This window comes from Gallus gallus, chromosome 5 (genome assembly GCF_016699485.2).
Source record: "Gallus gallus isolate bGalGal1 chromosome 5, bGalGal1.mat.broiler.GRCg7b, whole genome shotgun sequence".
Lineage (NCBI taxonomy): Eukaryota > Metazoa > Chordata > Aves > Galliformes > Phasianidae > Gallus > Gallus gallus.
In genome coordinates this window covers 48,244,817-48,269,031 of record NC_052536.1, presented here as the reverse complement: position 1 = coordinate 48,269,031, position 24,215 = coordinate 48,244,817, and the positions used below count along the sequence as shown (strand labels likewise).

Here is a 24,215-nt window from a genome sequence, read left to right as displayed (position 1 = left end):
AGCAGTCTCCCTTTCTGTGCATTTCTTTTTAAGAGGTGCTAAATCTTTGTGCTGCCATTTATTCCAAGATCTTGGCTTAGCCAAGGTACTGCACAAAGTGGTATGGATTTCAGTGGTCTCCCTGTAGAGACTAGACTACAAATAGAAAAAAAAATGTCTATATGGCTGCATAATTGGTCTTACTGCCAACTCTTACAGATGCAGGTGCTTGGAATGACATTTATGTAGCAGCAAATGCATGACAAATGACTTTATGCTCATATATTTAACTAAATTTGTATTTGCTGTGTCATCTGTCCTTTCCTCTTGGTATGAATCCTATCCCTATCCTGTAACAAGGAAATAGTGTTACCAAGAAGTTAAATGGGAGCAGTTCAGGCCTATTGTAACCAAATACATTCCAAGATTTAAGACAGATCCATGAGTGCTGAAATACGTTTTGCAGTCTGGGCCACTATTCTTAGCACCTCAACAGGGATCTAGTAACAAAGTACATTCACGGACAGAGTCATGTTCTTTATGATGCTGAAAGTACTGTTCTCTGTAAAGAAACATTGCTACAGATTGTATGTCTGCAGTCTAAAAGCTATGGAACAGTTATATTTGAATTCAGAATAAACTGTATGATTAGTTTTGACTCTCAGCTTGCGAATAGCAACAACACATCTACATTTTGATTCCTGTTGGTGCAAGACTGACAATTAAAGATTGAAAGATCAAGTGAGAGTCAGATACTCTGAGTGGGTAGGAGATATCCAAAAGACTAGTCTAAAGCAACACAAGTAGAGTGGAGAAAGCCAGAGCAACAATGATATTTAAGTAAGCTTCTCGGAGAAGAATAGTATAACACACAGGAAAATATAACCATCCCAGTCAAGAGGGGGAAAAAAAAAAAAAAAAAAATCAGATCCTGTTTTATTTACTCACAAGATGCAGTTTGTCTCTCATATCAACTGTGCACCATTAAGCTTTCCACTACTGGAGGAACCAGCAGCAGGAAATTTCTAGCTATTTTAGGAGACGCAGAGTCTTCCCCAGTCCTATGTGAAGGAATGGCCAAAAATCAACAGTCTTGGTTTTTTCAAGAAAAAAGTTAATTAGCCCTTTGTGTAACTGAAGAGGTAGCTCCAGCAACAGAGCATATGGGCAAGAAAGGGAGGAAATGAGTCATAGATAGAAAAAGAATGGCATGGGTTTCTTTGGGCCAAATTTAGCTGACCTATACAGTTTAGTAACAGAGTAATCCCCCCTTTCCTATTCTTTTAAGAAGAATAACTAAGAACAACTTTAAGAAGAACTAAAACTTGTGAGAAGTTTTTTTTTTTTTTCTGAGAAATCAGGAGTTTATGCAATTATAGCACTAAGCAGGTACTCGGCTAACAGATGTCACTTCAAGAGAGAATTGTCTTATCTATTGCATATGATCTAAGCTTGCTAGATAACAGCTGACATTTTTTCCCCCACCTTGACTAAGCTGTTGATGCAGATTTTTACATCAACACTAGTCTTGAACTTGCTTTCCATTAGTTGTGTTACACCTCATGATTTGACACAGCCTCAATAGATTCAGTCACAAGAACTGATCAGTTTCACATGCTAAGAGCTAGTAGTTTTCCTTTACAAACCAGGACTGAATATCATCTAGATTAAAGAAAAAAAACAACTTTCAGATGTCCTGTTAATTCTATGGTACATATGGAAATGTTTGAGAGAATCAGTGCTAACACAGATGCTTTTTTCCTTATATGTTTCACTTTGAAGACTTCTATTCTAGTCTAAAAACATTTTCTTACTGAGTGAAAACCTTCTCATGGTCCAACTCGTGTCGTTCACTCTGAAAGTAGTACCTCCTATTTATTTCTATGGAAACTACAATAAATAGCACAATAACACTTCTTGATAGAGCAGATTCTCAGCTACAAAACACTCTTTTTTCAGTGCAGTCACTACCATTCGTATTACATTTTCACCAGCAGTGTATAAAAGCCTGCAAGTAACAACCTTGTGGTCAGTCAGAATGTGTCTTGTTTTTCACATCACTGGCACCACTGCTGAAATGCACCATTCACCACCTCATCATGCTACATCCACCGTTTTGTCTCCATAAATGTTCAGCAAACACCAAAGAATGTCAATGGGTGTAATTTTTCCGCATGGAAGAATTCAGTGACAAACTACTGCTCCATACATTCTTCCATGTCAGACATCATTTTTTTCAGACTGCCCCTCTGCTGTTATCTGTTGCATAGTGAAAAACAGTAATAAGATGTTGGCAATAGAGGTTAAACCTTCCCGCCAATATTCACCTCCGGTATCGTGCAACATCTTAAGATAGGAGGCATTACTTTCAGAACAGTGCTCATTATAATCTAGGACCACGTAGCAAACAAGTAACAACAGCTGCATGTTACTTGGATTAAAGGAATATGGAAGGTTCCAGTTATAGTTCCAACAGTAAAATTCTAATTAATGCTTTACTTGTAATACCATGCAGATTGGGCGACTCTCCTGACACCTTGCTGTTGCTTTGCATTCTCATCTCCATTCCCCAAAGAGCTCTCCAATTTCCATTGCACAGTAAATACAAAGTTTACCAGGATTTTCATTTTAAGGTTCCTGTAGCACTGAACTACTAATTATCATGGTGTACAGAGCTGACAGTTCTGCTTAAATTGCCTGCCTGGATTTGTAGAGTATCCCATCTCCTTATTCATCATCTCTATATACACAACACTGGGAAAGCATCTTAAGATATAAATAGACATGGAGATGGTTGCTTGCTGAATTCTAAGTAACTGGATGAATCCATTACTGCATCCTTGGAGGACTCCAATTTTTCCCAGAACTACAACTCCTTTTTGAGTGTTATCTACCTCATTATGCACAGATTAGTTACATTATTTTATTGGTTTGCACAGACCACACAGTAACTGAAAACTAGTTTTGCAGAGAGGTTCTTGAAAGAAACATATTCTCTCATCAAAAAGCTGTGTTATCTGTACATTTTTCACATTCACATGAAGAACAAAGAGTTCTCATGATACTTCTGTCATTCATCTCTAGGATGCTACCTGATAGAAGTCTGCACGAATTGGAACAACCATTGGCATACACCTGCAGCATGGATTCACTGTGCAGATTTCTTAAACTATTTAACATCTTCCAAATCCAACTAGAAATAGTTTCCTTACCTTTTTATTATGAGCTACTAAACTGTAGACTAGTTAACTACAACTTCCACAAAACATTAAGAGCAGAATCAGGAAGAAAAAAGAAAAAAAAAAAAATCAAGAGCCATTATCCCTTTACAAGTGGCAGTTCTTTCACACAAAGCTATTAGCTGCATTTTCTATTCTTACCCTGACTATTTTTTCAGCATTAGAAATTAGGGCATTGGCTTGCAGAGTCGTGCCCTGCTTGCTGAAATTAAGGGCAATTATGTAATGGAAAAAGGAAATATAACAGGTCAGATTTGTGCATCTGCTGAAATTCAGGTGGTGGCAGCACTGCCACTATTGTGTTGAAAACATGGAGCAAGGTGTAAAGTGTTGAAGGATCTGGCATTCTTGTTCTGTGGACACGTGTAACAGCCACAGCCATTAGGATTCTCTCTGGAGCACTGTCAAAGTTCCAAGGATTTTTATTCATTTATTTTCAAAAACCCCACATAAATCACAAAACAAAACTTTCATCTTCCCAGGGGAACACTTACCATCCTTTCTAGAGTAATGAAGAGTTTCATTAGGAAACCTGGCAATCCTTCACAGGCAAAGTGCCAAACTGTATTTTTTATTCCAAACTTAGGGCTTAAACCTGTTGTTAGACAGCATTGAAGAGCTGGGAGCCATAGGTGCTCATCTCAAGATGCTGTGGATCCCAAAACTACAGGGTCAGGTCCTCTGCTGACCCCAGACTTGGAGAAATCCACTGATTTCTGCAAACCTCTGGGAGCACCTTAGAAGTAAAGTTTTATAAATGCAGATTGCTGCTTTTCCCTTCACCTTCCAAGTCTTTCTTTACTCTTTCTGCATCATTTGACATTTTACCATACTTCCGTATTAACCACCAAAAATCTGATCTGCGAGCATGACTTCAAACTTGTATTTACAAGAGTAAAGATACAGTGACATATGGACCACCAGCTGGCGAGAAGTAGGAATGATACTTTGTGGAGTTTGAGTCACTAAGTAAATTAAAGAAAAAAAGTCCATCTTTGTTACAGTCACAATCCTGCTTAGAAACTCCTGTCTTCTTTAAACTGAAGCTGTTTGAAAGGACAACTGCAACAAGGCCACTACCCAGGAAACATGGAATCTGGATGCATTAAACTAGAAGCTAAACTATTATAAGCAGCATATGCAAGCAAGCTATTTCCTGCTAACTCAGAGGAATAGTACCACAAAGGCAGTAGTGGGAGACAAGAAAAAAAAAAGAAAAAGATGACAGCCTGCTCCTTTTAAACGGGTCTGAGAATCACTTTGAGCTTGAGGGTGACACTAGGAGAAGTTTATTTTTATTGAGGTCATGACCACCTACACAAGTTTAAAAGTTTTCAGCTTTTCACCCCCACACTTCTCTCTGGCCTAACGCCTTTTCCACAGCATTTGCCTCCCCTTCACCTTCTGGAGGGATCCTCCTGGTCCTCCATCAGGAGAAGAGGACCATCCCTCCTCCTCCCCAAATGGTGGCTTAAATCTGCAGACTGTCAGCTAAGTACATTTCCCACCCCAGCAACTGTCAGGAGACTAATATCCTATTTAACTACCAAATATCAAGTCTTCCCAGGAAGTAGTTCATTCTTCCTTATCCTAATTTCTACCCTCATACTGTTGTTTCTCACCATCATATCTTCAGGAACAGATAAAAACTTCCCGCCTACGTTCATGAAGTTTAACAAAAAGTCATTTTCAAATTTAAGAGACCATTCTCTTCAACCCCAGCCCATTTCACCAATCTTCTCACTTTGCCTATTTACCTAAAAGGGTCAAAAAGAAAAAAATCTAGCATTTAAAGGACAGTTCTGTGGTTTAGCAGCTGCACCATAGGCTGTGGCAGAAGCTGTCTTTCAGTAACTGGGACCCTTTTTAGTGAAAGTAGTACACAAGGAAGATAAAAATATTTGGCAAAAGGAAAGATTCTTAGATTTATTTTTTAAACAGGGAACAGAGGTATAGAAAGAAAGGCCTTTTCCGTCAAAAAACAGAACATTGTCTGGGGACTATTAAATAACAATATAACTAATTACCAAGCTAATTATTTTCATGCTGGAGCACCAAACAGCTGAAACACAGAAGCTGCTAAGAGCACTTACTATAGTAAATTACTGAAATACTTCTCATGGCTTATTTTGCTGAACTAGAGCACTAAAAGAAGTGTGCTGCATTATTTCTCTATTGACTTTTCCCACACCTGATTATTTATTATTAGATTTATAAGTACAAATCAGGCAGGAAGGTCAAGCTGCTAGTGATTATTCTGGAGCCCCATCAGCTGTACAGTGTTATCTGCACTGAATAGGTAGGAACACTGCTTACCTGCATAATCAGGCATGTAGGTGATCAATGAAGTACTTAAATATCCATACAAAACAAAACAAATAACACCAACACTGAGCCAGCACACAAAGCATTAGATATATAAATGGGAGAGAAAAAAAAACACAAGACACAGCTGTTCCATGTTGTATTGGAGTTGTAATGCAAAAGAAATATGAAGCTTGCCTTCCTTTCCCACCCATCAATGATGAAAGAAGAGAAGCACCAGGGAAGTTTCAGAGAAATCTGAAATCATTACTTTCTGCCTCTGCACTGTGTAGGTTTGTTTGGCCAGCAGGAAAACATTTTCAATTTCTAGCTGTCAACTAAACCCTCCTCAACACTATTGCTCCAGCAAGTGCTATTTTTTAAGACAAGACTGTTAATGGTTAAGTGACTTCTGTAACATCTTAGAGGGGCTCCTGTCAAAGCCAGGAGACTGCATGAAAGTTAATTGCCTTAAGACAGAGAGGGCAGAGAACAAAATCTTTGACCCAGGAGCAAAATACCTGTGTCTGAAATGAGTAGTTACAATTGGTCAAGAAGGGTCAAGTTCCAAAGTAAAACATCCCTCAGCCAAATCAAATCTCTCATGGCACTGCTCACTTCTTCACTGCCTGATACAGGATTTCAAAAAGAATTCGTGACAGAGCCTTTCTCCTCACCACTCTTTCTTCTCAACAGCATGGTAGCATAGACCTAGTACAAGGAAGGATCCAGATACGCAGACTAGTCGTTATTGTGGCCATGAGAATAAAATAAACCCCACAAAAATCAGTGCTACTTACTACACAGGTAAAGGCTCTTGATATCACTCTTGGGCATCGAATAAGCATCACTGTATATGTTCTTTCAAGCAAAGTATGACCAATAGTTTTAAAAAGAGCTACATCTACCAGCATGAGCAAACTTGACCACATTCAGATCAAAACAGTTATTGCAATTTCTAGTGGTAATGTCTTCAATTTATTGATGTTGCCCTATTTATTAAAATTAAAAAAAAAAGCACTAAAGAATATAAAATGGCACAAGATAAAGGCAATTAACAGGACTTCAGCTTCAACAATAGTGTTCCCCTCCTCCGGCAGTTTTACAGAGAGAAGCACAAATCTAAGTACCATTTCTACGCTCTTTTCAGTTTATGGCAATTGTTGTTTTGCAGCATCACAGCATTAGGGCCTGTGCCCTAAACTTTTACATCCTGTACAGGTGTCACCAGGAGAATTTTCTTTTGATCTACTCTTCTAATAGCTTCAGCAATGTCAGGATATTAGAGTTACTCATTATCTAAGGGCTGTTCAAATTCACATTAAATGAAAATGTAATTTTTCAGTCATTAATACACTGAAAGAAGTTGTAGATAAAGGAGAAGATGGATTTTTCAGAAGCTTATCCATTACATTCTGAAGCAAATTATCAGTGACAGAAGCTAGGCAGCCAAAAAAATCAAAAGAAAGATTGAGATATCAATCAAAGAATTTCAGTACCAACTGAAAGCGGTAGTGGTACCAACCACTAAAGGAGAGATTTAGAGGGACGTAACAAAGCAAAAGAGATTCCTACAATGGGGGAAAAAAAAACTAGAGCATTTCTCTTGCCCAGTAGATGACAGTGAGATGTGCTGTACCCAAGCAGCAGGAGTGCAACATCCCAACTCCTTGTAGATCAGAATGGCAAAAGTTAAAGAAACCAAGGGGGCTGCTTCGTAAAAAGGAACTTTGTACGTAGGCTGAAAGCATATTGAAAAGAAAACCCTTGGAAATTTGCAAGTTTTAGAAAAGGACTTCACTTCTCAAAACCACAAAAATGCAAATAGATCCTGCAAACAAAGGGGATTCAAGGTCAGAATGACTGTATGTATCTAACCTTTAACATTTTTGAGACTCAGACCCATCTGGAAAAAAAAAAAAAAAAATGGAGATGACAAATCACTTTCCCCAATTTAAAGGGCAACATGAATTAAGCATAGAGAGAACTGTCCGGCTCCTCCATACAGTGGTTATGTAACTCAAACAGAGCAGGTGAAGGTGGGACCCTGGAGTTTATTGATTAGTTCTACACCAGATGAAAATTCAGATGTGCAGAACAGTCATTGCGTAATGGCTTAATATTTGCTATTTGATTCTACGTCATTAAAAGCTAGCACTTTTTTTAGATCAATGTGGTATTACGTTTTTTTCCTGTGATTCAGAAAAAAACCTTTTGTTTTTCTTTGACTTTTTTTGATCTCTGTATCTTTCATCCCCATTCTCAGGAGTATTGTTTGAACTTTAATTTCTACATTATATACTGCATTCTCGATATGGAATTCCCATATTTAGGTACTATGTTTGTTCAAAAGACTCTCCAGCTGGGTAGCAAGACTATTTGAGTGATAATACAGTGATTGTAAAGAATGGGACATCAGTTCCCATTTTAGAACATAAATCTTGGCAAGTTTGAATGGAGTATATTCAAGCGGGAACAAATGGACATTTTAAGCGTGTAATTTAAAACAAAACATTCAGCACTTACATGAATAAGCTTCAGCAACTGCAGCTTCCCTAGCCCAGGATCAAAGAACTTATGGAGGAGAATTCCAAGCTCATAGTTATCAGGCAGCAGCCCACAGGCACACAAGATCTGGAGTTCAGCAACAGAATTCCTGCACTCCTGGTCCCTTTTCTTCATTTTCAGATTTATTAGATGCCCACCTTTCCCTCTAGCTTCTTGTGGTTTCTATGAAGGAAACAGTCCTAATGCTGCACCTATTCAGCATTGGGCTGAGGTGCATTATAAATGTGCGCATATGCTTACACAGGCTGCCATTTCCAAACACCACTAGAGTCTAAAATATACTTTTTAAAGTTTGTCCTAAAAATAATGCAAAGCCAGAAAGACTTATTTTTTCCACTTGAGAAAGAAACAGAAAGAAACAATACAAAAGTCAAAACAAATAGAAAAAAACACCACACACTAGCTATGTAGGGCTGAAGGATCAGGCTGCTTTTCCTCACAACTAAGCACCTTGTTTGCTTGTGGCATTTTGCTTTAGCTGAGAAGGTGTCATGCACCCAATTAAAAAATATTGAAGACAAGATTGGAATGAGAATGACTATATGCTGCAGCTGCCCTGAGATAAGTTAACTGAAAAGCACACAGCTGGGAGAAATGCTGTTGTCTTGACCATTCCTGAAGCCATAGCCATGCCGATACTGCAACAGCATAAGTCAGGCTTTTACTGCTGGGTGTGAAGCACAAGTCTTCTGGGAACTGGGATTGTTCAGTTTGGAGAAAAGGATGCTCAGGGGTCACCTTATCACTCTTTACAATTACGTGAAAAGAGGTTGTGGTGAGGTGGAAGTCAGCCCCTGCTCCTGTGTAACTAGTGATAGGACTAGATGGAGCAGCCTGAAGTTGCGCCAGGGAGATTCAGACAGGATATCAGGACAAATTTCCTCTCCAAAAGAGTGGTCAAGCAGTGGAATGGGTTGTCCAAAGAGGTGACACAGTCACCATCCCTGGAAACATTCGAGGAACATTTAGATGTTGTACTAAGGGATGTGGTTTAGTGGGGAAATGGTGGTGGATGGATGGACTGGATGATCTTGGAGGTCTTTTCCAAACTTGTCAATTCTATAGCTCTGTGATGTGCTTTCTCCTTACCAATGTATTTATTTTGAAAGCTATAAAGAAATTTTCCATTAACCTAAAAAATGAAAACGTTCAGCCTTTCACCATGTATCAGCCAAATTCTCTTCAAGGCACTAAAAAGACGTGCAAGCAGGGATTTCTTTTCAGCTCCCTTTCCAGTGGTGCCCTCATCAATACTTGTGCTACTGTATCCCAGCAGCTGTACTTCTATCACAAAATGGAAAAATGTGCATGGAATCCCATGACAGAAAAATCAGCCATTCAATCCTCAGTGGATGAAAGAAGCTTCAGGCCTAGCAGAAACTAATTAGATTGACAAAGGAAAAAAAAAAAAACAAGCTAAAAGCCACGTAAGTTGTTCTAAAAGGCTGGGTCTTCTCAGTGAGTCATTAAGTGGGCACAGCTAGCTCTCAAGGATAATCAAGAATTGAATTTTAACAAAACTTTCCACTAGAAATTGCAAAGGAGTCCCACAGCCTGCCATTCTGTAACACGTTCTGCGTTTCACCATCATCCTGTCCTCTCTTTACTCATTAAGAACTGCATGGGTGAAAACTTATATTGTAGTATCATTAATTTTTACGGGATCTTTATTTTGATTTTTTTTTTTTTAAAGCAAATGTATTATTACATAGCATTTTTCTTTGTGTATTTCAGTTCAGTTTAGTTCCACCACCTCTGAAAATGGCCAATTATAGGGGAAAGGAAGGGTAGTGCAGATTGCCTAGAGGTTTTGAAACCTCCGTCCTTGAGTATACTCAAAATATTACTGAACAAGCCTCTGAACATGCTGATCTGTTTCAATCTGCTTTGAACAAGAGGTTAGATTTCATGATATCCAGAGTCACCTTTCGATCTAATTTATTCTATGATTCCTATCATCTAGATCCTTTGTGAAGTGCAATACTCTTCTGCAGTGTCAGAGTTCGAAGGACAACATCCGTATGAACTGAAATGCGTGTAGATTATTTGTTTTAAGAAAGCATGATTATATTCAAGGGCAAATATTTACTCCTCACTCCTGTCCTGTCTCCAAAAGATGTAAACTAACAGAATAGTTTCTGATAAACTTCAAGCTATTTGCAAAAACATATGATGATATTTCATTCAAAGAAAAGCGTTTGCCAAAAAGAAACAGTACTTCTATCAGGAAGTATCTGTTGCAAGCTCCCTTTTCCCCTTTATAAAGTTCAAGTTGTGAGCAGAAGAGAACATGTGCTTTTTATATGTAGATATACTCACTATATTTGTGCTAGATCAGGTAGGTGACTATTCCATATCTGCACATACAAGCATTAGGTTTTTGTGTAAGAATGAAGCTAAGAGCCAGTGTATGAACCTGGTAAGTAAATATCAGAACACCTATAAAGTTTTCTTTCTAGAAAATATCAGAATATGGGTTGCTTAATAAACATCAGACATATTGAATTAGAACACAATGAACCACTGTTTGGGAGTGCCTTTGCAGAACATCCAGCACTTCAGTTACCATGGTGTTGAGTGAGGAGCACCACAGAAGATTTGTGGGGGGGAAAGCAAACAACTTCTGGCCAGTTTTCTCCTTCCCCAGTTGTTTAGAGCAAGAAAGAGTAGGAAAGGATACTTTGTGCAACAACCCCTCACAGCAGGGTGGCCCAGCAAAACAATTTGCTGATCCCAAAAGAACATTCATATCTAGAACCAATTAAATGATGGAATGTTATTAGAAGTCTTAGAAAAGTCTTCTTCAGCACCATATGAAACCAAGTTGAAAAGGGGGAATGCATGTACTTATTTTTTTCCTTAGTCGATCTTGTCTGGTGCTAAGATTCATAAAGATGTTCTAAATATTTCTAAACTCTTGATATAACCCGTTCACTAGACAAAAATTGCAAAGGGACAACAACTGCACTTAAGGAAAGAAAGTGCTTAGGACTACTAGATGGATTACAGGTCAGCATTTACCCAGGATAATGGAGTATATTATCTTACCCAAAACAAGGACCACAGTCTCAGATCCCCTTACTCCTGCTCACCAGCATGCTCCATCTGTTCCCTGATGCCACCATCTCTCCCAGTCCATTCCCAGCAAACCCTCCCATCCTTGGAACATTTATTTCCTCAGGATGTGGTCACTTGGGAGAGAAAGAAATTCCATTTGAGAGCCATTTCCCGGGGGGAAAGATTTTCCCAGCTATCAGCAAAGTGCTGCGCTTTCTTTATACTTACTTTGCCCCAAAAACCTAGGCCCCACATTTATCAGAAACTAGCCCCTTCTCAGTCTGTAAATGGAACAGACTTGCAGAAGTTACTTGTATACCCTGATTTATTTTGTACATCTCAGTCCATTACATGCCATTAAATACTCACTGAAATGGTAGCTTGTACTGAATTGCATTGAATGATTTTTATTGAATATAATTACTCAACAGGAAGCAGAGAGCGTAATTAATCTTAGTGCAAAACTCCATTTTAACTTGGTTGATCTAGTACTTCAGAATGTAGTTACTCCTCGATTAATTTCTGCCCTTTCATTTATGGAAGTGGATAGTATTTTCTCCAATTAGTTAAATAAATATTAAACACTTCTGAGCACCAAATCTGAAATTGTCTAAATGTTGCTGTAATAGGTATGCTGCAAGTGCATAGATTAGCTACAGCTCAAAGCTAGGGAGAAAATTAATTCAAGTCTGGTTTGCAGTTGTACAAAATTGTTTTGCTTGGAACAGAGCTTTGACATTCTTCATCCCAACACAGACAGCTATTCCAATCACTTCTGCTAGCACTGCTAAGGCACTGCCATTACTAATAATAGAGAGAAGCATGTCATGTTTTACAACAGGCATGCAAATAGTATGGTTCATGGTATAGTTTTTAAGTACCCAATGCTGCAAAACAAAATAATAATTAAAAAAAAAGCCTATCAAGCTGTACACCCAGAAGCTTATTAACAGTACTATATGACATTTCTTTGAGTCAATAATTGTTCAGAATGCTTCGCTTTTATTTCATTGTCCAAATGTGCAAGCAAGAAGCATGTCAAGTCAAGGCTATAAAGCAGGCTAAACAAAATGGAAAATAATTAAACATACAAAACTGGATGCACTTCCCTGTCAATAGGTCTTTCTGTTCAGTATAATCAGCATTTCCATCACTGCTCCTTCTTACCCTACATTATTCACATGTATTATAAAATACATAAAATACTTATAAAAGCACCATTTCAGGAAGTCAGAGGCTCCAATCTCTTCCTAAAAAAAAATAATCTCACAGTAGCATATATTGATTTGTTTTTGTGAGAACATCTCCATAACTCCAGACAGCACACCTGCAACACAGCCTGAAATAAGTCTTTAGTTCAAATTTTGTTCCTGAACATTCCTGTTCTCTCTGACCTCACAAAATCCAAAAACACCATTTCCCCTACATACAAAGTGTAGGAGGTTACTTGGTTGTGGCTCCATACACCTGGAAGAGCTCTGAGCACGATACTGAAAACAAGCCATAGAGAATTTGAAAATGACTGAAAATGACTGGTACTGAAGGGAAGGAAAGTGTTGTAACTGAGTCCAGCAGTTGATAGGACCACTCAAAGTGAAAAAGTACAGCCAGAGGCTGCCAGAGTTTTGAACCTGCCCTGGAGGAGCTCACTCGACCAGTGAAGCCAGAGGACTTCACACTAACAAAGGACACATCTCTAAAAATGTATTTGATATTATTTTGGACAGCTCAGAAGAATATGTCACAAGATCAAAGCTTTTTCATAGGACTGGAAGGGATTAAATCATACAGAAAGCACCTGCAGAACAGGAAAAAAATTAAGAATCTCAGGCTTCCTTTGTCAGCTTCTCAGCTGAGATATATTACTTGAAAAAAAAAAAAAAATAGTTGCATCCTGTGCCATAAATGAAACATTAGAAGTCTTCTGGTGATTTGATGTTTAACATATATAGATAGATAGATATTTCCGCTATAGCACAGGCCGCTTCCTTGGAAGAGCCTTAGCTTAAACCAAGGGAGGGTCTCTTCCGAGGGCAGCACACAGCCTTGTTGTTCAGGGAATGCATTTCTGTTTAAGGGGAATGATTTCTGATTTATTTTTTACTTCTAGCCCCAAAGGCCCACCTGCAGGGCACTGCAAAACCACAGATACCTGGGGAAAAGGGCACACCAACAGCACACAGGCAACCAAGAAGAGCCCATCTCCCACCAGGCTCTTGCACTGGACTTTGAGTCTCTTTGGCTCAGTTCTCTCATCCTCTGTAGAAGATACTGTGCATTTAAAAATCTAATTGTCTTGTTACTGCAGTGATGAAAGCACTCTGAAGTTGGGAGAAGTAAACAAACATTGCATCATTTCATTTGTAAAGCACAAGAAAGTGCAGTTCAAACAGAAGAGTTCAGTCATCAGGGTAGTAACAGAGCAAAAGGGCGCTTAATTGCACACATCTCCTGGACAGACCTCCCCCACAACAATCCAGACATCCTCAGTCTCCTCCACCCCCTACTAGGTGTTAGGGTGCTCTTACATTTCCCTCAGCTGCATTTCTGCCATTCCTGGAACCAAATCTCATGAATCAGTAGATACAGCTGACTTAAACCAATACTACTAGAATTAGAACAAAGAAGATAAGGTCACACTTCAAAGCCTCTAAAGACCTCCACTGCCTGTAGATTTCTTGTTAGATCTCATTTATACCCATCCTGTTTTTCTGGTTACCTTCTCTCACTCTCCTCTGTCTCGTCATCTGTAAGCAGGTAAGAAATTACAGACGAACAGAAGCAAAGATAAACACTTGAAACTAAGGTACAGCACAGGCATGAAAAGAAGCAAGAATGAACTGAGAAGGTATATGTTTAGTCTTGCAGTCATAACCATAGAAGTAGAGACTAAAGACTAAAATGAAATTCATTTTAGGAAAAATCCTGATCAGTTGATTAAATGGATTATATAACATGATAGCACGGAACAAGTTCTAGGGGCCCAGAGTACTTATTTCAGTCTTTTATTACTGTAAAATTTGTGAAACCTTGTTTAAGTATTTCTTTGTGCCTCATTTTCTGTTTTGATTTTATCTTTTTAGGTTTTAAGGCTAGTTGAGAAGCTGAAGGATGATAAAAAGATATATATGAGGTACAGGAGGGCAGAGAATCTACTATCAAAGAAGATTAACTATATATATAGCCCATAATCTATTCACATTGCACATTAAAAGGGAGATCTAGTACTTCTTCAAGCATGATCTTTCTCTACCACTGAACAGTAGGAAGAAAGGAAATAAGGGCAATAAGCCATTAACCTTTATGACTGGCAGCAGAATCCATGCAATTTAATACTGAGTGTCCATTACAATTTTGTTGCTGTGCCTCATCCATACAAAACAACGAGTCAGAAGATGCCCATAGTTTAGAAACCTGAAATCTACCTTCTTCACAATAGCTCTGTATTCCACAGCCTTACATTCATCAAAATACTGGAAACTAGAAAAGTGAAGTGCCCCTCTTGCATTCTACAAATACTGCCTGTTATATCACATCTGCCTCCTGAACTACAAGTACAAAACCCACTTTTCCATAACATAATGCAAAAACACCCGTAGCCTGCTACTTAGTGATTATGAAACACTTCTTCATTTAAAAAGAAAAAAAAAAAAAGGAAAATACACCATGTACACCATTTCATATGTACATTCATTTGATAGCAGCAATGTACTCATCCACTGGCCAAAGCACCAGTGGTGATTTTGTCCAACAAATATTTACAAACAATTCACCACAGCACATATCTGAAAGTGCTCCAATTTGCTTATTTAGCATTTGCGTAAACACAGAGTGCTTCAGGGCTACAACAGAAAAGCACTGCTACTCTACCTCTCTTATTAAACAGAAGGATTTCTTGCCATTTAACATAAAAAGAGACCCAACAAAGGGTAAGAAAAAAGCACATCAACTGAAAAATAATGGTCTAAAGCATATTACTTGATCAAAGCCTTCACGGTTGTCATTTACCAAAAGAAAAGTATTTTTCATCTGACAACACAGATTTTATCCAAGATTCTACACATACCCTTACTCTTAAGCACCCAAATTTAACAAAAACTTTCCATTTAAAGTAGCACAGTAGAGTATTTCATGCAGAAGATGCCTCACTCTGTTTTTCTAAGAGTGAAGATAGTTAAAATATTTCAAGCTTATATTTTTCCAAATACACATAGTAACACTAAACAAACAGTATGAGAAACAGTACCCCAGGCCATAACAAAATCCTTATTTTTAAGGTAGCATGAAATATCATTAGCCAAAAGCTTACCTAGTACAGTTGCTGTAGGTTCAACAAAGTTAATCGCATGAGTTGAGAATTCAGCCTGAAGTCTATCCATAGAGAACTTTGATTTTAGATTTTACTAGCTCTAGAGGGAAATAGATTTCTTTCTTAAAAGGGATGGAGTGATAAATGGAGTTCACTTGGCTGCTAGTTTCCCATGGTGCAGAGGGCAAATGAGCTTCAGCTGGAGTCTGTGGCTGCCCCTGACAACAAACAGCTGTAGTGTGCAAGAAGGCTCAGCTGCCTAGAAAACTGATGAAGAAAGGAACAGGTGTGCTCTTCTGTATCCATACTGCATCAAACATTCTTTAACCTTTCTGTTCCAGTCCAGTCTCTCTAAATGTAAGTGCCTCAGAACGTTCTCCATCACAGATCATCTGGAGAAGCACATGCTGTATACTGCCAATTACCTTCTGAGGAGCTATATCAGGCATCTCTTTCTTCATCCTCCTAATGCTAGTGGTGTCTCTGATGCATGATTCAGATAGAACTCAACAAATACTGGGGTAGAGTTAAGTCTGTATAGCCCACTTGCACTGACTAACCTTCAGGTCAAGGTGTACTAGCAAAACCCTACTAAAACTCATTGCTGCCTTCAGAGTGGGACAGTCACATGCCTGGCTGTGGGCATTGTTGGGAGTGTACCCCAGTATGTTTTGTCGCTTGTGCTACCTCCCCAGTAGTGATGGTGATTCAAATTCCTGCTCTTTGTTTGTCTTTAGTTGGGATACTCTTGTGTTTCCACTTTCTGAATCAATGAGACTGTCATTTTTAACTAAGAACTGTCATATTTCATTTGTATTTAAATTCAATTTCCAGAGAAGGGGACCAATTGTTCGGTATATATATTTCTGTGCCACAGTAGACAAGTTAATTTTAGAGTATGTCATTTCTATTAATACACAAGAAAGATTTGCTTCTTTATTCACTTATGTGGTACTTGCCATATACTACAGAACCTGAACAGAATGAATGGCTATAAGAATAAGTAAAAAATATTTCAGCACTATCAAATGGACTCAGTAAATCCAGTAACTGCATTTTCTCTGTATTCCACCTTTCCTGTTTCACTCTTAGTATTCATTTACCTTGTGAGGTCCAAATGAATAGAAAAGTGTTGAGATGCATACAAAAAAATTGCTGCCACCCATCAAAAAATAAACCCCATATTTATAGAAATCAAGAGAGACCTCTGCTTGTTTAAATTTATTTTCCCCACTTGTACTGGAATCATTCAACCTGCATAACCTTTAATGAAATATTTAACATCGGTTGAAATGGTCACACAACTTTTGACAAGGATTATAAAAACCACATTTGTTATATTGAGCTATTCACATGCTTACTACTGACACTCAGTGTACTAATTCTTTTTAACTCATGCTATAAACCAGAAATGTGCACAGTTAACCAAACTCATCACTAGTCAGTTTCAAAGTTTTCCTTTTTATCTCTCAGTCCTCACTTCTGTAGCCTCATCTCAGTTTAATTCCCCGGAAAAAATGGTGTAGGGGAAGAGCATCTGAGAAAGAAAAACAATAAAAAAAAGTGTTAAATATCAGAGCACTCTAACTGGTTTTGATTAGTTTGTTGGGTTTATTCTGTTGATTTTTTTTTCCTAAGTCAGGTTTGATTAATGTGAAACAATAGATATGATCATTAATCACCTGGGATAGCCTTCATCAGAAAGTAGTAGTTCATGTCTCTGCCAGGGGATAAATATATAACTTGTAAGCAGAAAATTTACCTAAAAGCATAAAGCTCTTGTCATACCATAAGAAAGGACTGCAAAGCATTAGCTTTGTCTACAGAAGTGGCCCATAGTTCAAAGAAATCACATTAAGTCAGAAGAAACACATACCAAAATTCCTACTGGATAAATTCACCAAAGCAGGAGTTCATCCTAAATTTTAATCATCCAAAGACTCTTCATGGCTCTTTCCTAGATGCTGACAAGCACTGCAAGCAAATGTTAGGCCTGGACTTGTGTCCTACTTGCTGTTCATACAGTTTAGTATGTCTGTTCCCAGGAGTACAGGAACTGCCATTCTTGTTGCACTTGATCACAGTAAGGGAGAAGGAGAGCAAGATTTTGCATTCTCCTTCTGCTTTGTTCACTCAAAGGTCCACAGAGAGCAAAGGAACTCTCAGTCTTATCAGAAAGAGGCCAAGAAATACAGATAGTGAGCATGTTCTGGTCCTCCTGCCAAGATGTCTAGAGCTGTTAAACATACAGAAACAAGACAGGAACAAGGCACTGGGCGTCAGACCGTGAAAGGATGTCACTTCTCAGCAAGGAGAGAGTTGCCAGTAGGAAGTTTGGAAATGATGCTAAAATACACTCAGTGAAAGAGGAAGAGAGTCAGGAAGAAAAAGGTCTGCTAAAACAACCTAGAAAGACCTTAACTGGATATTCTTGTGAATAGTTAAGGTAGGCCATCTGAAGGACCTGAAGGTGTAGAACAGCTGCCAAGATCCAGCCTCGCCCTTTCAGTAGTAATGGAAGAGTGCAGTTTCTTTCCTAAAGAAGACTGATAGATTGAAGGAAAGTGAATAGCGGCTGCTGAAATATCTAACAAGATGCACTGTATAACTATATTCAGAGACAGAAAAATAGAAAAATATGTGAGGAAAGAAAAATCTGAATTCTAATACCAAGTTCAAATGTTACCAGTTGTGCAGTGGTTAGCTGTGAGTCAAAGCAGCCCCTGGTGACAGTCAAGGTTGCAACCCTTCCTTCAGAATAGCTACTACATAGGGAGAACACAAATTGCAGTCCTTTCTGTGATCTTGTGCTGTGTTTAAGAAATACAAAAGCACGGGAAAGTTAAACCTTTCTTGATTTTGTACTCACAGCTCTAATTATGCAGAGGAGATCACAAGGATGTTAGGATGAATGAACAATGTACAAGTAACACTAATGAATCTGGGAAGAGGTAACCATTCAGCTCTAGAAATTCTCTTTGTAGAAAGCAAAGGGAACATGTCACAATAAAAAGAAAACAACCCAAATTGTTATGGATTACCTATCTCATAATACAGGACTCACTGTTTTCGTATCTGAGCTACCTTAATCATGTCCATAACATTATTCTGCTTAGTGCTTCTTTCTCTCCTTCTTGCATCTCATATTCCCACGAGTCCCTTGCAGACAGTAATAACAGTAATAAATAGTCACCAGCTTCTGCAAGCACCACTTAGGACACTGCCAGATAATTGGAGGGGGAATGCCTATTTGCTGACCAAATGCTGCCCAGTCCCTCACATTTTTATCAGCTGAGCTGAGCTGTGTTGTCTGTTTATCAGATAGGATACCTTCCCAGCTAAAAACTTAAGCAAAGCAGTTTCTTTAGCTAGATACAAGTCTTTGATCTACCCTGGTTTAAACCATTGCTTTCTATGCTTGTGGGAGCCAAGAGGCTGCTGCTTTGGTCTGGAACAGGCAGTAGCCTGAGGCTTTGCAAAGAGACAAAAAACATTACTCAGCTACTAAGTAGTAGCATATTTCTGGCAAAAGAGATACCTTTTAGCAGGGTTTGTGGGAAAGTTAAAGTGTCTATAATTACGTGAGACTGAATAGAGTACAGCCTTGTATTCACAGGTTCACCTTTTAATAGCTCACCCCAACACTTGACCTGTGCATCCCTAGATGATTTGATTATATGGGCTACAAGATACTTTCCAACTCCTTCAAGACTGGCGCAGAGCCTTAGTCTACACTGGGGAGTATTACAGTGCTAACTTTTGGCTGAGATGGGAATTTGATTCTAATCACTTAGCATCATTAACACTTGCAAACCTAAGAACCAGATTTCCAGGTGTCTTGGCCCTTCTATCTAACTGCAATTTTTGCCTTCCTGGCTTCCTGTAAGTGTTCTTGTTTCATTCAAGGGGATGAGCTACCAGATCAGACATTTTGGTTTCCATGTTTGTACTGTAAGAAGTTAATAGTTTTACAAACCTGGGGTCCAATTAGCTATCAATTGCACTTGACAGACAAATCCAAAGCAGTATATTGAAATGTCAATTATTTGCACATTCTGAATAGCATAAGCTCACTGCACCTAAAGTCACACATTCTCGTTCTTCTGATATTTCATCCAAATCATATTCTGGGCACAAAATGCAGTCACTTAATTGCCTCAAGAGTCATAGAATCATAAAATTGTTTGAGTTGGAAGGGACATTTGAAGGCTATCTAGCCCAACTCCCCTGCAATGAACAGGGACATCTACATTTAGATCAGGGTGCTCAGAGCCTTGCTCAGACTAACCTTGCTTGTCTTCAGGGATGGGGCATCTATCACCCTCTGGTAACCTGTGCCAGTGTCTCACTATCCAATATTCTTAACCAAACACTGAGCCATTGATCATCACTCTCAGTACAATCTTGCAACCAGCAGAAGTCTCTGGGTACATCTTCGCCAGGTAGCTCTGTCTGTCCAGACTCCCATTGAGTTCCAAAGTCCCAAATATAGACAACTCTAACAACAACCCAAATGACAACAACTGTAGGACTGGTTGGAGAGAACAACCTTTCAGGTGCAGGCAGGCACCTGAACTTCATCCAAGTACTACTTTAGAACCTGTCTCACCGTTAAAGCTTGATGCTCTCAATAAGAGAGGTCTTTTCTGTATCTCTGAATTCTCACCATTCCACAATTTGCACTTATATCTCTGCAGCTTTAAAAGTACACATGAGTTTGTTGTTATCTTACTTTGACATTGTCAGTACTGAATAAAATAATCTCATGCCCATGACTCACTGATGTGCATCTGAATAAATGCTGAGACTGCTTTGTGCAGCAGACTCGGTTCTGGCATTCAAAAGGAAGTGTGAAAAGCATGGCAGGAGTTAGCCAAGTTGTGAGAAGACTCACCTGAGCATATACATTTTTTAATTGCTAAATGAGACATGTTCCATAACATTTAATTTTTTTTTAAGGAGATAATTCATTCAATTCATAATAGATGTAATTGTGCTCTGATTGCTCACACCTGGCAATTTTGTGTAGCTACTTTTTATCCCCAAAGCACATTGAAAGCATAGAATGGGCCTTGTGCCAGGTATACTATATGTTTCAAGTTCTAAAATAAATACAATGGGATTTGCAGAGCCAGCTCTAGATGTAGACAAAGTCTGCAGTTGCAGGAGCATCTGTCTGCTATGCTTCTGCCAGAAACCTGCCACTGCTATTGCCAAGGGAAAAACTGCTGGAAGTAGGCTGAAAACTATTGTTCATCTCTTTGCAGAAGCAGCGGTTCTTGCCCTTGGCCCTGGCACTATGCCTGCTTCTCCATCCCAGCACTGCCCCTTCTCCTGGCAGCACTCATCCATGGGAGGTGAAAATCTGCATTGCCTTTAGTTCTGAGCCTGGTCTGGCTCCTGTATATTCCAGATTCAACATTTTAATTGACATTTTTGTGGCTTCAAGCAGTATTCGGGATAATACAACAATTTTCAAGTCTTCCAATTAGTTAGTCTGAAATTCAACCCCAGAGAAATCCAATATTGGGTTGTTTTCAACATACCTCAAATTCTACATCTTTCAGATATTGTCTTTTCCTTCCTTCTTCTTGATTTTGCAAAAGATCCTCAACTCTAGTGACCATTCTAGAATCTTTCTCAAATTTTCTCTTAACTCTTGGCACTTGGAGTCCCATATTGAGGTAAGGAGTTAATACACTGTGTGCTGTTTTACCCAAATCATAAGAGACTGCATCTCCCTCAATGAACTAATACGTTAAATAGATGAGAAAGGGAATGGGTAAGAGACCTATTCAAATGGTAGAAGTGATTTTCTCTACAGAGGGAGCCAAATTGTTTATTTGATATACCCAAGAGTCCAACATAGCAGTGCATGGCATAGATAAGTGCCTTTAAATTGAATGTAGCATACCCTAAGACAACAGAAAATCTGTCCTTTATAATGGAAGACACATAAAACTAGAGAGAAACAATTGCAAATCGCCCCACTGAGTGTAAGATGGACTCAAATAACATCTGTGGATATACAAGAGATAAACTCCATGCCAACTGACCCAGGAAATTCCACTGAATTATTTCATCAGAGGGACAGTCAGAGATGAATAACTTCTCTAAGAACTGAGTTTAGCAAAAAGAATTTAAAACTATGGTGGCAGACGGGAGGAGAGCCTGACTGATTTCTGAGCAGTCAGAAAAAGAAAAACAATTTCTGGAGTGAAATCTATTCTCTCTTTTTTTAATTCCTTCATCTAACCTCTGAAGTACAACACAAAAATATTTCAGATACTTTAGGGCTGTTGTTTACATGCATATTTACCAATTCCCCAGAGAGCAGATTTCTGAAGTGGATCACTCAGTGCTTAATTTTCTCAGCAAAAGAGATATTGAAATATATCCACAGGGAACACACCCATTCTCTTCAGGGGTAAAAGATAAGGGTTATGTAGACAAAGCAGAAGCAAAATCTGAAGAGATGTAGAATACTCACCATTTTCATTGATTTTAAGCTGCCTGGAAGCATCCTCAGAATGTTTCTCTAGATATTATCATTGTAATCATAGGACGCTCAATTCAAAACACAACTGCTCTGATTCAGTGCACTTGTATTGTACACCAGTGAAAGTGTTGGACTGATAAATGGGTTGCTAGCTGCAATCAGATGACAAATTAATTAGCTGCATCAGGTTCTGAAATGTAGAATGAAATGCGCCTTCTCCATGAGGTTTCTTCTCTTTATGAATCTTGTCATTGGCAGCTCTGAGCTGGTGCTTGGTTCTGATCTCCCACAAGTACCAATTTACTTGACTGAAGGGAGTAAGATCTGGAAGGGCTTAGATCCATTATTAGAATAAATCTGTTGACAATAGCCATTTTGTGAAAAAAGCAATTTAGGAAAAAAAGGCATTTAGGAGCATGGACATTTTGGAACAGTTATTTGCAGTTACAGGCAGCAGCATACTCCATCTTCTAAGTGCTGGGTGTTTTTTTTGTCAGCTACTCTTATTGCAAAGCTGTTCCAGAATCATGTTGCTTTATCATTAGAAAATTTCTAATTTCCAAAAGAAAGTGTAATCATGGACAGTTCTGCTCACTTGTTCTTAAGCCAACACTTTCCTTTAGAAGAAAGATTTCTCCTCCCTCTTATCTTCGAAACTGTGGCCTCTCTGTCTTCCTTTTTGTGAACTGACCTAAAGCACCTTTGTTTTGAGTTTTTTTCTAAGATTCCTCTAAAGTCTCCTAAAAATGCTTTTTTCCTATGTCTCTTCCAGAATGAATTCCTGTCTCAAAAACATGTGACTGTGACAGTATTCCCAGAGAGACAGCACTTCCCTCTCTTGCTGAAACACCTCACCCAATAGTTTATTGGAACTGCTCAGAAAGCAGACCTTTAGCCTGTGTATTCAGTGTGAAAATGAAAGTTATTGATCTGTCAGATTTAATTTAGGACATCCAAGGTGAAACGATTAAAATATTCTAGTCTGAAATGTTGGCTTTATTGTACTTATCACGTAAGGCAAGTGCTACTTTAAAAAGATGTCTTGTAATTATTAGTTCTTTCAGTTTCACTGGAGGCATCAGTCACGGACTGCTGGATCTGTGCAAGTGCAGAACAAAGTCTTTGCACAAAAGAGCTGCTATTCTCAGTAAAGTTAATCCTGTTCCTCATTCAGTATGATCTTATTCACACATTCCTATGCCTACTTAAAAATGTCATCTTGGCTTTTGGAAAGGTATGAGATATACATACAAGCACAGCTGATGTCTGCAGTAAATACCTTCATATATTTAGAAAATACTTGTTATGTAGTCCATTTTCTGGAGCACAGCATGAGTCAGTGATGATCCAAGGCTCCCAGACTTATATGCTTCAAGTAATACTGGAAAAAAAAAAAAAAGAAAAGAAAAAAAAAAAAAGAAGGAAAAAAACACAAGAAAAAGGGAGAATTGAGCTGATAATAAAGGACTTTTAAGGTAGCTTTTAATGTGCTGTGATTTTATGCAGCTGATGTTCTGAGCATCTGTAGTCTTTACATATTAGAAAACTAAACCATTTTCTCCAAGTTTTTCTTATTAAGACATAAAAATTCATTTCTAGAGACAGAAGTCATCTTGTCCAGATACCTACTATCAGCAACTCCAAAATGTTTTCCATGTTGAAACAACCTGGTTTTGTTAAGGGCCCTCAGAGAGGGCTAATGGAGCACTGTTTCTGCCTGAAGTCAAACCATAGAAAGGAGTTAGATGTGGAGCTGCTGCTGAGATGCTGGAGGAAAACTTTTATGATAGGAATAAATTAGGATAAAGTGGTTAATGATGGCCTAATTACATGAAAAGTACTTATTCAACCAGTCAAAAAAGAGAGCCAAGTGGAAATGTAAGGAAGAACAGCCCTTAGGTCAGTCTGATATTTGCTTTTGTACACATGGAAAAACATTCCTCATGAAAACTGGATTCTGGCATCACACAAAAACTCAGCCTCAAAATAAATTCCTCAGTGAAGTCATTGGCTCTTATCACTGACAGCACTGGAGAGCCATTACTAAAACTAAAACTTTATAGAACATATAAAACATGTAAGCAAGTATAGTTCTGATGAGAAATATCTACAGATAACGGGTATATTTTTGGCATCTATATAGTGTATTTATGGTTATTGATTCCCTTAGGAAATAACAGAATGCATTTAAGCGGTGTACAAACTATCAACTGTCATTGAATTGCGCTGCAAAGATGATCTATAACCTTGAAAAGTGTGA

At 38.5% G+C, this 24,215-nt stretch overlaps 1 protein-coding gene and 1 long non-coding RNA gene across 6 annotated transcripts in view; one reads left to right on the top strand and one right to left on the bottom strand.

Moving 5' to 3' along the window:
- The window catches only part of BEGAIN (brain enriched guanylate kinase associated), a 148,664-nt gene that overhangs the window by 51,211 nt on the left and 73,238 nt on the right, over positions 1 to 24,215 (top strand). The window lies entirely within an intron of this gene.
- LOC121110858 overlaps positions 1 to 24,215 on the bottom strand; it is a 199,818-nt gene that overhangs the window by 163,392 nt on the left and 12,211 nt on the right. Inside the window, exon 4 of the long non-coding RNA XR_006939492.1 lies at positions 15,457 to 23,336. This is a non-coding gene — a long non-coding RNA (uncharacterized LOC121110858). The remainder of the gene's footprint in view (positions 1 to 15,456; positions 23,337 to 24,215) is intronic.